Here is a 15,166-nt window from a genome sequence, read left to right on the forward strand (position 1 = left end):
GTGTTTTGGTGCAATCACTGAGTCCCTCATAGATGTCCTCTCCAGACAAATGCATCTCTATAACGCAGGAAAGAGAGTTGATTTAATGAGAGCAGTAGGAAGCGCAGCATGCTACAGCATGCCCTCGTCACTGGCTTGGTATGGAAGCACTGCACTTATAGATGAGGGATGAAGCCTGAGCGACCGTGGCCAAGATTAACGAAGGCAGGGGGCCTTGAGGTGCAACTTCCTCAATTCCCTCTCTTGGCAGTGGCATAATTGCTGAGGTTGCCTAGCGACCGGAAGCATGGAAACAGAAGGTGTCACTTGTTACCTCAGAGCTGGATTTAGCCAAATTGTAAAAGAGCCACCGATGGACCACGAGGGGGATCGAGTTACTAAACATAAGCAGCAGAAGGCGGGAGGAGAGAGAGGGATCTGGAAATAGACGGAGGTCACTATGAGGGACACTCATTCATGATTATATATTGTTTTACAGGACACTTTTACATTATCGCATAAAAAAAGGCAACTGTAGATTGGAAAATAATCAGATTAAGAAAACACCTTAATTACTTAATTATAAAGTAGTGCATGTCTTACATAGCCTATGGTTTTGCTCATCGTTCAAGACTGTTGAACAAACCAGTGGTATGTGGCACTAGACACTGATGAACCAACTTGCCGCAGTTAGAAACTAGTTGGTGAACATAGTGCAGCGTCTAGCTAAATAGCTGATATTTTCTTTGGGGATGGAGACCAATACAGAGTTGGGAGAAAAGTGAATATTGACTTACATCAATCAGGTGGCCAGAAACACAACTCCAAATGGATGATATGGTTGCTGAACTGTTTGCTAATTTGTTTACTATATCAACTTTAACTTTTTATAGGCACAGTGAAGGATTGTTGTGTTTACAGCTAAAAATAATAATAATAATTCAGGTTTGATTACTTAAAGGGATTGTTTAGGTGGATTTTACTTTACTTTCTCTTACCTGGAAAGGATCTCACTGACCTTTTAATTTTTCCGTTTGTTACATTTTAGCAGATGCTCATAGCTTTGAAGGTAAACAGTAGGTCCAAATTTAAATGCTATTTACACTTTTGTTTGCTTAAACTGGTGAACATTTTATTAACAATTGTTCAAGTTTGGCTAGAAAGCAGAAATAAATAAAGTCTTGATTTTGGAGACTGTATTTTTCGACATTTTACCAAAGCTAATATCCTATCTGCAGATAAACTGAGTTAACCTGTACACTCACTGCTCAGGGGTACAGTATTTTTAAAAAAACGTGCCTATCCTTTCAAATGAAAACCGTAGCAGACCATATTTAATCTATTGTATTATGGTTACTTCAGGAAAATAATATTGCCGATACCCACGGGTCACATATGAACCAGATAATTAGCTTAAATCAAGTATTTTTATTTTCATGGCCAGAAATTTATCTCAAAGGGTTTTATACTAAGAGGCTTGAAATGAGGACTGGATGAGAGAAAAGATCCTAAGGTTTTAATTCAACTAATCATGTAATTAACTGAATTACACTGTTTTGAGTACTGGCAACATTTGCATTGTAATGTGATGTGCAATTTAATGATACTATTGACTGGACACCCCAGCCTTGGCACCAATTTGAAATGCATTTGTTCTCAGAATCATCATTCTGGTTCCTGATATTCTTTTTCTTTTCGACCAGTTCTTTCCTGTCTGTCTTCCGCTTGCTTCCGCTCTTCTATCCTTATCTCCCCATTATTAGCCTCTCATCCCCTCATATCCGCCTCCCCACCCCACCCCTTCTCTTTCTCTCTACATTTCCTCACTCCTCCACATTTCCCTCCAATAAACCCATCCGACAATCTGTACTATCACTCACTCTTTCCTTTCCTGTTCCCCATTCATCCCCATTATTTACTTTGTTCTATCAATCATTATCACCTTCTCTGAGGCTTCCACACAGTGTTGTTCAAATGTCTCCCTATCCATCTCTGCCTCCATCTCTGGTGCGCACAGAGCGGATGGCGGCAGCCCACTCAGTCCTCTCAGGGAGCAGAAGGTTTGTCCACTCCCACTCAGGCTTTGCGTCATGGAACACAGAGAAATAGAGACAGAGGAGAGAGAACAGATGGGAGGAGGACACACTGGCTGCCTGTTTTATAACATTACTCCTAACAACACTGTGGTCATCAGTATGACTATGTAAAGAAGCAGGCTATTGTAGACTCATCAAGCAGGCCTATTTATAGGACTGAGCTCAATATAGAGGAGTAGGAGCTTACAGTTTTGGTGTGAACAAAACATTTTGTCCCACACTTTTGGAACAGGTTTGAAGATTTACGCAATGTTCTGAAAAGATATAGTCAAGGTGGTATGGTGCTTTTTTTAAATGTATAACCCTGTTGCTTATTTATTATACATTATTTATTATACATTTATTTACACATTGTGATTTTAACAGTTCAATTTAATTAAGTTATTTATTTCTTATTGACTGGATACAGCTTCTCAGACCACAAGCTCACCCCCAGAGACCTGTTTCCTGTGGAAATCCAATCTGACGGCTTCACTATCACAACATTAGCCATTACCATAGAAACCTGATGCACATCAGTGAGTGACATCATAACAGACACAAACGTTCCCATTTACGCAAGTAGAGAGACAATTAAAATTCAGACCATCCTGCTATTATTGTTTTTGTCTGGTCTATCTTCTACCTATGACTTCAAACAAGCATTGCATAAGATCCTGGTTGCCAATGGTAATAAAAAACATCTTATGAACGGAATCGAGGATACTGGTATCAAAGCATGTTCAAATGCAAATGCTGTTCACGGGATTTACACAAGAACAAAACAAAAATTTGATTTGTGGCACCGTGTAAACAAGAGATTAGATCTCACAGTCGAATCTGGGTCACGCTGAAAGAAAAAATCCACCCTGGAGAGAATTCCAAAAGATCTTGGACAACTGGATTACAGTAAGATATACAGACAAACAAAAGTTGCTTTAAAAGCTCCAGAAAAAGCAAAGACTTGTGTGTGATGTGATCAAGGAACATTTTCTGGAACAGCCTCACTGATTATGAATTACAGAAAGAATGTGAGGACTCACTGACAGTACCCACAGTGGTTTTATCAGCACTGTAATGTAAGTAAAGAAGTGGGTGTAAAAGCATCATGAAATATTTTGAAAGTCCAAAAATCAACCACCTACAACTGGAAAAGATCTACAGTTTAGCTTGATTTCAGCAACAATGATCAGAAAATCAGAAGTTTAATTCTGCAACAAATTTAGTGAAAGCAAAATGGTCAGAGTGTGATGGTAGTACTGCACAGCAATGGGTTGAATCCCTATACCATTAAAAAATGCCAACATTTTTCACGTTCTGTAGCGGAATAAATCTGGAAGTAAAATGGAGTTTGTGGTTGATAGCTCCAGGCTGATTATAAGAAACTTTGTGTAAACAATGTTGCTTTTAACTTGAGGACTTTCAATTCATATGACATGGCTGAGGTCCACCCTTCAACCGAACTACGCAAGTAAAGCTGATTAGGTCTCACGCTCAATTGACCATAAAAAAACATCTTCATTTTGCACGGTCTGTCCTGGTATAATTCTGGAAGTAATGGAGTTGAATAAACAAGAGAAAAGGCCGGTTAGCTCAGATGGTCAGGGCGTGGTGCTAATAATGCCAAGGTCATGGGTTCAATCCCCATACTGGCTAGCACTTGTTACTTGCTTGAGGTCGGTCCATTTATAGGATACGTCAGAGGTCTTCCCTTTAACATAACAACGCAAGCAAAGCTGATAGGGTCTCACACGTGAATGATCATTAAAAAATGCCTACATTTTTCAAGTTCTGTCCTGGAATAATTCTGGAAGTAATGGAGTTGAATAAACAAGACAAAAGGCCGGTTAGCTCAGATGGTCAGAGCATGGTGCTAATAAAGCCAAGGTCAGGGGTTCAATCCCCATACTGGCAAACAATGGTTGTTTAACAAAATAAAGTGTCTCCAATTGCTGTTCAACTTATGCTACTGTATTGATACAAATAAATATCATGGAGGAAGACAGCTGGTTTTGAATCCCTTCATTGTTTAAAACTCTAGCCTCATTCAAAGACAATTTGTGGAAGCTCGATTAATGCACACTTGAGCACAATGTAAATAATCTTTAATTCTACAATAGTTTAGGTGTCAAGCTGTAATTGTAAGTTTTTGGATAGAAAGTGTTTTGCCCTGCAGAAGGATTTTGTTGGATGAGGTGGGCATTAATTCCACTAACCCTCACATGCAAAGCCAGCTGACTACCATTTAAGCTAATTACCCTATAGAAAAGCCAACAGGCCAGTTTTGCAGTATGTCTTTGAACAAAGGATAGCTCCCTCCTACTCAACATCTAAACCATTGTGCTTCTGAAGTGTAAATATATTGCTTTTTTTGACCATGTAGCCTAATGGACAACGCGTCTGACTTCGGATCAGAAGATTGAGGGTTTGAGTCCCTTCGTGGTTTATAGCTCCAGGCTGATTATAAGAAACTTTATGTAAGCAATGTTGCTTTGAACTTGAGGACCTTCAATTCATGTGAGAGGGCTGCGGTCCACCCTTCAACCTAACTACGCAAGTAAAGTTGATTGGGTCTCACGCTCAATTGACCATTAAAAAACATCTTCATTTTGCACGGCCTGTCCTGGTATTATTCTGGAAGTAATGGAGTTGAATAAACAAGAGAAAAGGCTGGTTAGCTCAGATGGTCAGAGCGTGGTGCTAATAAAGCCAAGGTCATGGGTTCAATCCCCATACTGGCTAACAATGCTTATTTGCTTGAGGTCGTTCCGTTTATATGAAACGTCAGTGGTCTTCCATTTAACATAACAACGCAAGCAAAGCTGATAGGGTCTCACACGTGAATGATCATCAAAAAATGCCTACATTTTTCACGTTCTGTCCTGGAATAATTCTGGAAGTAATGGAGTTGAAAAATCGAGGGAAAAAAGGCCGGTTAGCTCAGATGGTCAGAGTGTGGTGCTAATAATGCCAACATCATGGGTTCAATCCCCATACTGGCCAACAATGGTTGTTTAACAAAATAAAGTGTCTCCAATTGCTGTTCAACTTATGCTACTGTATTGATACAAATAAATATCATGGAGGAAGACAGCTGGTTTTGAATCCCTTCACTGTTTAAAACTCTAGCCTCATTCAAAGACACTTTGTGGAAGCCCGTTTGCTGCACACTTGAGCACAATGTAAATAATCTTTAATTCTACAATAGTTTAGGTGTCAAGCTGTAATTGTAAGTTTTTAGATAGAAAGTGTTTTGCCCTGCAGAAGGATTTTGTTGGATGAGGTGGGCATTAATTCCACTAACCCTCACACGCAAAGCCAGCTGACTAACATTTAAGCTAATTACCCTATAGAAAAGCCAACAGGCCAGTTTTGCAGTATGTCTTTGAACAAAGGATAGCGCCATTCTACTCAACATCTAAACCATTGTGCTTCTGAAGTGTAAATGCCTTGCTTTTTATGACCATGTGGCCTAATGGACAAGGCGTCTGACTTCGGATAAGAAGATTGAGGGTTTGAGTCCCTTCGTGGTTTATAGCTCCAGGCTGATTATAAGAAACTTTTTGTAAGCAATGTTGCTTTGAACTTGAGGACCTTCAATTCATGTCAGAGGGCTGCGGTCCACCCTTCTACCTAACTACGCAAGTAAAGTTGATTGGGTCTCGTGCTCAATTGACCATTAAACAACGTCTTCAGTTTGCACAGTCTGTCCTGGTATTATTCTGGAAGTAATGGAGTTGATTAAACAAGAGAAAAGGCCGGTTAACTCAGATGGTCAGAGCGTGGTGCTAATAACGCCAAGGTCATGGGTTCAATCCCCATACTGGATAGCAGTGGTTATTTGCTTGAGGTCGTTCCGTTTATATGATACGTCAGAGGTCTTCCCTTTAACATAACAACGCAAGCAAAGCTGATAGGGTCTCACACGTGAATGATCATTAAAAAATGCCTACATTTTTCACGTTCTGTCCTGGAATTATTCTGGAAGTAATGGAGTTGAAAAATCAAGGGAAAAAAGGCCGGTTAGCTCAGATGGTCAAAACGTGGTGCTAATAACGCCAAAGTCATGGGTTCAATCCCCATACTGGCCAACAATGGTTGTTTAACAAAATAAAGTGTCTACAATTGCTGTTCAACTTATGCTACTGTATTGATACAAATAAATATCATGGAGGAAGACAGCTGGTTTTGAATCCCTTCACTGTTTAAAACTCTAGCCTCATTCAAAGACACTTTGTGGAAGCCCGTTTGCTGCACACTTGAGCACAATGTAAATAATCTTTAATTCTACAATAGTTTAGGTGTCAAGCTGTAATTGTAAGTTTTTAGATAGAAAGTGTTTTGCCCTGCAGAAGGATTTTGTTGGATGAGGTGGGCATTAATTCCACTAACCCTCACACGCAAAGCCAGCTGACTAACATTTAAGTTAATTACCCTATAGAAAAGCCAACAGGCCAGTTTTGCAGTATGTCTTTGAACAAAGGATAGCGCCATTCTACTCAACATCTAAACCATTGTGCTTCTGAAGTGTAAATGCCTTGCTTTTTATGACCATGTGGCCTAATGGACAAGGCGTCTGACTTCGGATAAGAAGATTGAGGGTTTGAGTCCCTTCGTGGTTTATAGCTCCAGGCTGATTATAAGAAACTTTTTGTAAGCAATGTTGCTTTGAACTTGAGGACCTTCAATTCATGTCAGAGGGCTGCGGTCCACCCTTCTACCTAACTACGCAAGTAAAGTTGATTGGGTCTCGTGCTCAATTGACCATTAAACAACGTCTTCAGTTTGCACAGTCTGTCCTGGTATTATTCTGGAAGTAATGGAGTTGATTAAACAAGAGAAAAGGCCGGTTAACTCAGATGGTCAGAGCGTGGTGCTAATAACGCCAAGGTCATGGGTTCAATCCCCATACTGGATAGCAGTGGTTATTTGCTTGAGGTCGTTCCGTTTATATGATACGTCAGAGGTCTTCCCTTTAACATAACAACGCAAGCAAAGCTGATAGGGTCTCACACGTGAATGATCATTAAAAAATGCCTACATTTTTCACGTTCTGTCCTGGAATTATTCTGGAAGTAATGGAGTTGAAAAATCAAGGGAAAAAAGGCCGGTTAGCTCAGATGGTCAAAACGTGGTGCTAATAACGCCAAAGTCATGGGTTCAATCCCCATACTGGCCAACAATGGTTGTTTAACAAAATAAAGTGTCTACAATTGCTGTTCAACTTATGCTACTGTATTGATACAAATAAATATCATGGAGAAAGACAGCTGGTTTTGAATCCCTTCACTGTTTAAAACTCTAGCCTCATTCAAAGACACTTTGTGGAAGCTCGTTTGCTGCACACTTGAGCACAATGTAAATAATCTTTAATTCTACAATAGTTTAGGTGTCAAGCTGTAATTGTAAGTTTTTAGATAGAAAGTGTTTTGCCCTGCAGAAGGATTTTGTTGGATGAGGTGGGCATTAATTCCACTAACCCTCACATGCAAAGCCAGCTGCCTACCATTTAAGAGAATTAACCTATAGAAAAGCCAACAGGCCAGTTTTGCAGTATGTCTTTGAACAAAGGATAGCTCCCTCCTACTCAACATCTAAACCATTGTGCTTCTGAAGTGTAAATGCCTTGCTTTTTATGACCACGTGGCCAAATGGACAAGGCGTCTGACTTTGGATCAGAAGATTGAGGGTTCGAGTCCCTTTGTTGTTTGTAGCTCCAGGCTGATTATAAGACACTTTATGTAAGCAATGTTGCTTTGAACTTGAGGACCTTCAATTCATGTGAGAGGGCTGCGGTCCAACCTTCAACCTAACTACGCAAGTAAAGTTGATTGGGTCTCACGCTCAATTGACCATTAAAAAACATCTTCATTTTGCACGGCCTGTCCTGGTATTATTCTTGAAGTAATGGAGTTGAATAAACAAGAGAAAAGGCCAGTTAGCTCAGAGGGTGAGAGTGTGGTGCTAAAAAAATGCCAAGGTCATGGGTTCAATCCCCATACTGGCTAACAATGCTTATTTGCTTGAGGTCGTTCCGTTTATATGACACGTCAACGCAAGCAAAGCTGATAGGGTCTCACACGTGAATGATCATTAAAAAATGCCTACATTTTTCACGTTCTGTCCTGGAATAATTCTGGAAGTAATGGAGTTGAAAAATCAAGGGAAAAAAGGCCAGTTAGCTCAGATGGTCAGAGTGTGGTGCTAATAATGCCAACATCATGGGTTCAATCCCCATACTGGCCAACAATGGTTGTTTAACAAAATAAAGTGTCTACAATTGCTGTTCAACTTATGCTACTGTATTGATACAAATAAATATCATGGAGGAAGACAGCTGGTTTTGAATCCCTTCACTGTTTAAAACTCTAGCCTCATTCAAAGACACTTTGTGGAAGCCCGTTTGCTCCACACTTGAGCACAATGTAAATAATCTTTAATTCTACAATAGTTTAGGTGTCAAGCTGTAATTGTAAGTTTTTAGATAGAAAGTGTTTTGCCCTGCAGAAGGATTTTGTTGGATGAGGTGGGCATTAATTCCACTAACCCTCACACGCAAAGCCAGCTGACTAACATTTAAGCTAATTACCCTATAGAAAAGCCAACAGGCCAGTTTTGCAGTATGTCTTTGAACAAAGGATAGCTCCCTCCTTCTCAACATCTAAACCATTGTGCTTCTGAAGTGTAAATATCTTACTTTTTATGACCATGTGGCCTAATGGACAAGGCGTCTGACTTCGGCTCAGAAGATTGAGGGTTCGAGTCCCTTCGTGGTTTATACCTCCAAGCTGATTATAAGAAACTTTATGTAAGCAATGTTGCTTTGAACTTGAGGACCTTCAATTCATGTGAGAGGGCTGCGGTCCACCCTTCAACCTAAAAACGCAAGTAAAGTTGATTGGGTCTCACGCTCAATTGACCATTAAAAAACATCTTCATTTTGCACGGCCTGTCCTGGTATTATTCTGGAAGTAATGGAGTTGAATAAACAAGAGAAAAGGCTGGTTAGCTCAGATGGTCAGAGCGTGGTGCTAATAAAGCCAAGGTCATGGGTTCAATCCCCATACTGGCTAACAATGCTTATTTGCTTGAGGTCGTTCCGTTTATATGATACGTCAGTGGTCTTCCATTTAACATAACAACGCAAGCAAAGCTGATAGGGTCTCACACGTGAATGATCATTAAAAAATGCCTACATTTTTCACGTTCTGTCCTGGAATTATTCTGGAAGTAATGGAGTTGAAAAATCAAGGGAAAAAAGGCCGGTTAGCTCAGATGGTCAGAGCGTGGTGCTAATAACGCCAAGGTCATGGGTTCAATCCCCGTACTGGCTAATAATGGTTATTTGCTTGAGGTCGTTCCGTTTATATGATACGTCAGTGGTCTTCCCTTTAACATAACAACGCAAGTAAAGCTGATAGGGTCTCACACGTGAATGATCATTAAAAAATACCTACATTTTTCACGTTCTGTCCTGGAATAATTCTGGAAGTAATGGAGTTGAAAAGCCAAGATGGTCAGAGATGGTTAGCTCAGATGGTCAGAGCGTGGTGCTAATAAAGCCAAGGTCATGGGTTCAATCCCCATACTGGCCAACAATGGTTATTTAGCAAAATAATGTGTCTACAATTGCAGTTCAACTTATGCTAATGTGTTGATACAAATAAATATCATGGAGGAAGACAGCTGGTTTTAAATCCCTTCACTGTTTAAAACTCTAGCCTCATTCAAAGACACTTTGTGGAAGCCCGTTTGCTCCACACTTGAGCACAATGTAAATAATCTTTAATTCTACAATAGTTTAGGTGTCAAGCTGTAATTGTAAGTTTTTAGATAGAAAGTGTTTTGCCCTGCAGAAGGATTTTGTTGGATGAGGTGGGCATTAACTCCACTAACCCTCACATGCAAAGCCAGCTGCCTACCATTTAAGCTAATTACCCTATAGAAAAGCCAACAGGCCAGTTTTGCAGTATGTCTTTGAACAAAGGATAGCTCCCTCCTACTCAACAGCTAAACCATTGTGCTTCTGAAGTGTAAATATCTTGCTTTTTATGATCATGTGGCCTAATGGACAAGGCGTCTGACTTCGGATAAGAAGATTGAGAGTTCGAGTCCCTTCGTGGTTTATACCTCCAAGCTGATTATAAGAAACTTTATGTAAGCAATGTTGCTTTGAACTTGAGGACCTTCAATTCATGTGAGAGGGCTGCGGTCCACCCTTCAACCTAAAAACGCAAGTAAAGTTGATTGGGTCTCACGCTCAGTTGACCATTAAACAATGTCTTCTTTTTGCACAGTCTGTCCTGGTATTATTCTGGAAGTAATGGAGTTGATTAAACAAGAGAAAAGGCCGGTTAACTCAGATGGTCAGAGCGTGGTGCTAATAACACCAAGGTCATGGGTTCAATCCCCATACTGGATAGCAGTGGTTATTTGCTTGAGGTCGTTCCGTTTATATGATACGTCAGAGGTCTTCCCTTTAACATAACAACGCAAGCAAAGCTGATAGGGTCTCACACGTGAATGATCATTAAAAAATGCCTACATTTTTCACGTTCTGTACTAGAATAATTCTGGAAGTAATGGAGTTGAAAAGCCAAGTGAAATAAGGCCGGTTAGCTCAGATGGTCAGAGCGTGGTGCTAATAACACCAAGGTCATGGGTTCAATCCCCTTACTGGCCAACAATGGTTATTTAGCAAAATAATGTGTCTACAATTGCAGTTCAACTTATGCTACTGTATTGATACAAATAAATATCATGGAGGAAGACAGCTGGTTTTGAATCCCTTCACTGTTTAAAACTCTAGCCTCATTCAAAGACACTTTGTGTAAGCTCGTTTGCTGCACACTTGAGCACAGTGTAAATAATCTTCAATTCTACAATAGTTTAGGTGTCAAGCTGTAATTGTAAGTTTTTAGATAGAAAGTGTTTTGCCCTGCAGAAGGATTTTGTTGGATGAGGTGGGCATTAACTCCACTAACCCTCACATGCGAAGCCAGCTGCCTACCATTTAAGCTAATTACCCTATAGAAAAGCCAACAGGCCACTTTTGCAGTATGTCTTTGAACAAAGGATAGCTCCCTCCTACTCAACATCTAAACCATTGTGCTTCTGAAGTGTAAATACATTGCTTTTTATGACCATGTGGCCTAATGGACAAGGCGTCTGACTTCGGATCAGAAGATTGAGGGTTCGAGTCCCTTCGTGGTTTATACCTCCAAGCTGATTATAAGAAACTTTATGTAAGCAATGTTGCTTTGAACTTGAGGACCTTCAATTCATGTGAGAGGGCTGCGGTCCACCCTTCAACCTAACTACGCAAGTAAAGTTGATTGGGTCACACGCTCAATTGACCATTAAAAAACATCTTCATTTTGCACGGTCTGTCTTGGTATTATTCTGGAAGTAATGGAGTTGAATAAACAAGAGATAAGGCAGGTTAGCTCAGATGGTCAGAGTGTGTGTTAATAAGTCCAAGGCCATGTGTTCAATCCCCATACTGGCTAACAATGCTTATTTGCTTGAGGTCGTTCCGTTTATATGATAAGTCAGCGGTCTTCGCTTTAACATAACAACGCAAGCAAAGCTGATAGGGTCTCACACGTGAATGATCATTAAAAAATGCCTACATTTTTCACGTTCTGTCCTGGAATAATTCTGGAAGTAATGGAGTTGAAAAATCAAGGGAAAAAAGGCCGGTTAGCTCAGATGGTCAGAGTGTGGTGCTAATAATGCCAACATCATGGGTTCAATCCCCATACTGGCCAACAATGGTTGTTTAACAAAATAAAGTGTCTACAATTGCTGTTCAACTTATGCTACTGTATTGATACAAATAAATATCATGGAGGAAGACAGCTGGTTTTGAATCCCTTCACTGTTTAAAACTCTAGCCTCATTCAAAGACACTTTGTGGAAGCCCGTTTGCCCCACACTTGAGCACAATGTAAATAATCTTTAATTCTACAATAGTTTAGGTGTCAAGCTGTAATTGTAAGTTTTTAGATAGAAAGTGTTTTGCCCTGCAGAAGGATTTTGTTGGATGAGGTGGGCATTAATTCCACTAACCCTCACATGCAAAGCCAGCTGACTAACATTTAAGCTAATTACCCTATAGAAAAGCCAAGAGGCCAGTTTTGCAGTATGTCTTTGAACAAAGGATAGCGCCATTTTACTCAACATCTAAACCATTGTGCTTCTGAAGTGTACATGCCTTGCTTTTTGTGACCATGTGGCCTAATGGACAAGGCGTCTGACTTCGGATAAGAAGATTGAGGGTTCGAGTCACTTCGTGGTTTATAGCTCCAGGCTGATTATAAGAAACTTTATGTAAGCAATGTTGCTTTGAACTTGAGGACCTTCAATTCATGTGAGAGGGCTGCGGTCCACCCTTCTACCTAACTACGCAAGTAAAGTTGATTGGGTCTCGTGCTCAATTGACCATTAAACAACGTCTTCATTTTGCACAGTCTGTCCTGGTATTATTCTGGAAGTAATGGAGTTGATTAAACAAGAGAAAAGGCCGGTTAACTCAGATGGTCAGAGCGTGGGGCTAATAACGCCAAGGTCATGGGTTCAATCCCCATACTGGATAGCAGTGGTTATTTGCTTGAGGTCGTTCCGTTTATATGATACGTCAGAGGTCTTCCCTTTAACATAACAACGCAAGCAAAGCTGATAGGGTCTCACACGTGAATGATCATTAAAAAATGCCTACATTTTTCACGTTCTGTCCTAGAATAATTCTGGAAGTAATGGAGTTGAAAAGCCAAGTGAAATAAGGCCGGTTAGCTCAGATGGTCAGAGCGTGGTGCTAATAACGCCAAGGTCATGGGTTCAATCCCCATACTGGCCAACAGTGGTTATTTAGCAAAATAATGTGTCTACAATTGCAGTTCAACTTATGCTACTGTATTGATACAAATAAATATCATGGAGGAAGACAGCTGGTTTTGAATCCCTTCACTGTTTAAAACTCTAGCCTCATTCAAAGACACTTTGTGGAAACTCGTTTGCTGCACACTTGAGCACAGTGTAAATAATCTTCAATTCTACAATAGTTTAGGTGTCAAGCTGTAATTGTAAGTTTTTAGATAGAAAGTGTTTTGCCCTGCAGAAGGATTTTGTTGGATGAGGTGGGCATTAACTCCACTAACCCTCACATGCGAAGCCAGCTGCCTACCATTTAAGCTAATTACCCTATAGAAAAGCCAACAGGCCACTTTTGCAGTATGTCTTTGAACAAAGGATAGCTCCCTCCTACTCAACATCTAAACCATTGTGCTTCTGAAGTGTAAATATCTTGCTTTTTATGACCATGTGGCCTAATGGACAAGGCGTCTGACTTCGGCTCAGAAGATTGAGGGTTCGAGTCCCTTCGTGGTTTATACCTCCAAGCTGATTATAAGAAACTTTATGTAAGCAATGTTGCTTTGAACTTGAGGACCTTCAATTCATGTGAGAGGGCTGCGGTCCACCCTTCAACCTAACTACGCAAGTAAAGTTGATTGGGTCTCACGCTCAATTGACCATTAAAAAACATCTTCATTTTGCACGGCCTGTCCTGGTATTATTCTGGAAGTAATGGAGTTGAATAAACAAGAGAAAAGGCTGGTTAGCTCAGATGGTCAGAGCGTGGTGCTAATAACGCCAAGGTCATGGGTTCAATCCCCATACTGGCTAACAATGCTTATTGGCTTGAGGTCGTTCCGTTTATATGATACGTCAGTGGTCTTCCATTTAACATAACAACGCAAGCAAAGCTGATAGGGTCTCACACGTGAATGATCATTAAAAAATGCCTACATTTTTCACGTTCTGTCCTGGAATAATTCTGGAAGTAATGGAGTTGAAAAATCAAGGGAAAAAAGGCCGGTTAGCTCAGATGGTCAGAGTGTGGTGCTAATAATGCCAACATCATGGGTTCAATCCCCATACTGGCCAACAATGGTTGTTTAACAAAATAAAGTGTCTCCAATTGCTGTTCAACTTATGCTACTGTATTGATACAAATAAATATCATGGAGGAAAACAGCTGGTTTTGAATCCCTTCACTGTTTAAAACTCTAGCCTCATTCAAAGACACTTTGTGGAAGCCCGTTTGCCCCACACTTGAGCACAATGTAAATAATCTTTAATTCTACAATAATTTAGGTGTCAAGCTGTAATTGTAAGTTTTTAAATAGAAAGTGTTTTGCCCTGCAGAAGGATTTTGTTGGATGAGGTGGGCATTAATTCCACTAACCCTCACACGCAAAGCCAGCTGACTAACATTTAAGCTAATTACCCTATAGAAAAGCCAACAGGCCAGTTTTGCAGTATGTCTTTGAACAAAGGATAGCTCCCTCCTACTCAACATCTAAACCATTGTGCTTCTGAAGTGTAAATATCTTGCTTTTAATGACCATGTGGCCTAATGGACAAGGCGTCTGACTTCGGCTCAGAAGATTGAGGGTTCGAGTCCCTTCGTGGTTTATACCTCCAAGCTGATTATAAGAAACTTTATGTAAGCAATGTTGCTTTGAACTTGAGGACCTTCAATTCATGTGAGAGGGCTGCGGTCCACCCTTCAACCTAAAAACGCAAGTAAAGTTGATTGGGTCTCACACTCAATTGACCATTAAAAAACATCTTCATTTTGCACGGCCTGTCCTGGTATTATTCTGGAAGTAATGGAGTTGAATAAACAAGAGAAAAGGCTGGTTAGCTCAGATGGTCAGAGCGTGGTGCTAATAAAGCCAAGGTCATGGGTTCAATCCCCATACTGGCTAACAATGCTTATTTGCTTGAGGTCGTTCCGTTTATATGATACGTCAGTGGTCTTCCATTTAACATAACAACGCAAGCAAAGCTGATAGGGTCTCACACGTGAATGATCATTAAAAAAATGCCTACATTTTTCACGTTCTGTCCTGGAATAATTCTGGAAGTAATGGAGTTGAAAAATCAAGGGAAAAAAGGCCGGTTAGCTCAGATGGTCAGAGTGTGGTGCTAATAATGCCAACATCATGGGTTCAATCCCCATACTGGCCAACAATGGTTGTTTAACAAAATAAAGTGTCTACAATTGCTGTTCAACTTATGCTACTGTGTTGATACAAATAAATATC

At 40.3% G+C, this 15,166-nt stretch overlaps 20 non-coding genes across 20 annotated transcripts; all 20 read left to right on the forward strand.

Moving 5' to 3' along the window:
* Positions 1-3,636: 3,636 nt before the first annotated feature.
* Positions 3,637-3,710, forward strand: trnai-aau (transfer RNA isoleucine (anticodon AAU)). Its single transcript has one exon. It is a non-coding gene; the product is annotated as a tRNA-Ile (tRNA).
* A 1,012-nt stretch (positions 3,711-4,722) lies between these two features.
* trnai-aau (transfer RNA isoleucine (anticodon AAU)) lies at positions 4,723-4,796 on the forward strand. Its single transcript has one exon. It is a non-coding gene; the product is annotated as a tRNA-Ile (tRNA).
* Positions 4,797-4,983: 187 nt separating this feature from the next.
* On the forward strand, positions 4,984-5,057 carry trnai-aau (transfer RNA isoleucine (anticodon AAU)). The gene has a single exon. It is a non-coding gene; the product is annotated as a tRNA-Ile (tRNA).
* A 1,014-nt stretch (positions 5,058-6,071) lies between these two features.
* trnai-aau (transfer RNA isoleucine (anticodon AAU)) lies at positions 6,072-6,145 on the forward strand. Its single transcript has one exon. It is a non-coding gene; the product is annotated as a tRNA-Ile (tRNA).
* A 1,014-nt stretch (positions 6,146-7,159) lies between these two features.
* On the forward strand, positions 7,160-7,233 carry trnai-aau (transfer RNA isoleucine (anticodon AAU)). Its single transcript has one exon. It is a non-coding gene; the product is annotated as a tRNA-Ile (tRNA).
* A 753-nt stretch (positions 7,234-7,986) lies between these two features.
* trnaf-aaa (transfer RNA phenylalanine (anticodon AAA)) lies at positions 7,987-8,062 on the forward strand. The gene has a single exon. It is a non-coding gene; the product is annotated as a tRNA-Phe (tRNA).
* A 164-nt stretch (positions 8,063-8,226) lies between these two features.
* trnai-aau (transfer RNA isoleucine (anticodon AAU)) lies at positions 8,227-8,300 on the forward strand. The gene has a single exon. It is a non-coding gene; the product is annotated as a tRNA-Ile (tRNA).
* Positions 8,301-8,758: 458 nt separating this feature from the next.
* On the forward strand, positions 8,759-8,831 carry trnar-ucg (transfer RNA arginine (anticodon UCG)). The gene has a single exon. It is a non-coding gene; the product is annotated as a tRNA-Arg (tRNA).
* A 222-nt stretch (positions 8,832-9,053) lies between these two features.
* On the forward strand, positions 9,054-9,127 carry trnai-aau (transfer RNA isoleucine (anticodon AAU)). The gene has a single exon. It is a non-coding gene; the product is annotated as a tRNA-Ile (tRNA).
* Positions 9,128-9,314: 187 nt separating this feature from the next.
* On the forward strand, positions 9,315-9,388 carry trnai-aau (transfer RNA isoleucine (anticodon AAU)). The gene has a single exon. It is a non-coding gene; the product is annotated as a tRNA-Ile (tRNA).
* A 1,275-nt stretch (positions 9,389-10,663) lies between these two features.
* Positions 10,664-10,737, forward strand: trnai-aau (transfer RNA isoleucine (anticodon AAU)). Its single transcript has one exon. It is a non-coding gene; the product is annotated as a tRNA-Ile (tRNA).
* A 458-nt stretch (positions 10,738-11,195) lies between these two features.
* trnar-ucg (transfer RNA arginine (anticodon UCG)) lies at positions 11,196-11,268 on the forward strand. Its single transcript has one exon. It is a non-coding gene; the product is annotated as a tRNA-Arg (tRNA).
* Positions 11,269-11,750: 482 nt separating this feature from the next.
* Positions 11,751-11,824, forward strand: trnai-aau (transfer RNA isoleucine (anticodon AAU)). The gene has a single exon. It is a non-coding gene; the product is annotated as a tRNA-Ile (tRNA).
* Positions 11,825-12,838: 1,014 nt separating this feature from the next.
* Positions 12,839-12,912, forward strand: trnai-aau (transfer RNA isoleucine (anticodon AAU)). The gene has a single exon. It is a non-coding gene; the product is annotated as a tRNA-Ile (tRNA).
* Positions 12,913-13,370: 458 nt separating this feature from the next.
* On the forward strand, positions 13,371-13,443 carry trnar-ucg (transfer RNA arginine (anticodon UCG)). Its single transcript has one exon. It is a non-coding gene; the product is annotated as a tRNA-Arg (tRNA).
* Positions 13,444-13,665: 222 nt separating this feature from the next.
* Positions 13,666-13,739, forward strand: trnai-aau (transfer RNA isoleucine (anticodon AAU)). Its single transcript has one exon. It is a non-coding gene; the product is annotated as a tRNA-Ile (tRNA).
* A 187-nt stretch (positions 13,740-13,926) lies between these two features.
* trnai-aau (transfer RNA isoleucine (anticodon AAU)) lies at positions 13,927-14,000 on the forward strand. Its single transcript has one exon. It is a non-coding gene; the product is annotated as a tRNA-Ile (tRNA).
* Positions 14,001-14,458: 458 nt separating this feature from the next.
* On the forward strand, positions 14,459-14,531 carry trnar-ucg (transfer RNA arginine (anticodon UCG)). The gene has a single exon. It is a non-coding gene; the product is annotated as a tRNA-Arg (tRNA).
* A 222-nt stretch (positions 14,532-14,753) lies between these two features.
* Positions 14,754-14,827, forward strand: trnai-aau (transfer RNA isoleucine (anticodon AAU)). Its single transcript has one exon. It is a non-coding gene; the product is annotated as a tRNA-Ile (tRNA).
* A 188-nt stretch (positions 14,828-15,015) lies between these two features.
* trnai-aau (transfer RNA isoleucine (anticodon AAU)) lies at positions 15,016-15,089 on the forward strand. Its single transcript has one exon. It is a non-coding gene; the product is annotated as a tRNA-Ile (tRNA).
* The last annotated feature ends 77 nt before the right edge of the window (positions 15,090-15,166 follow it).

The sequence above is a fragment of the Cebidichthys violaceus genome, unplaced genomic scaffold, assembly GCF_023349555.1.
Source record: "Cebidichthys violaceus isolate CVI_PGR_0920_01 unplaced genomic scaffold, fCebVio1.0.p SCAF_22, whole genome shotgun sequence".
NCBI classification, from domain to species: Eukaryota; Metazoa; Chordata; class Actinopteri; order Perciformes; family Stichaeidae; genus Cebidichthys; species Cebidichthys violaceus.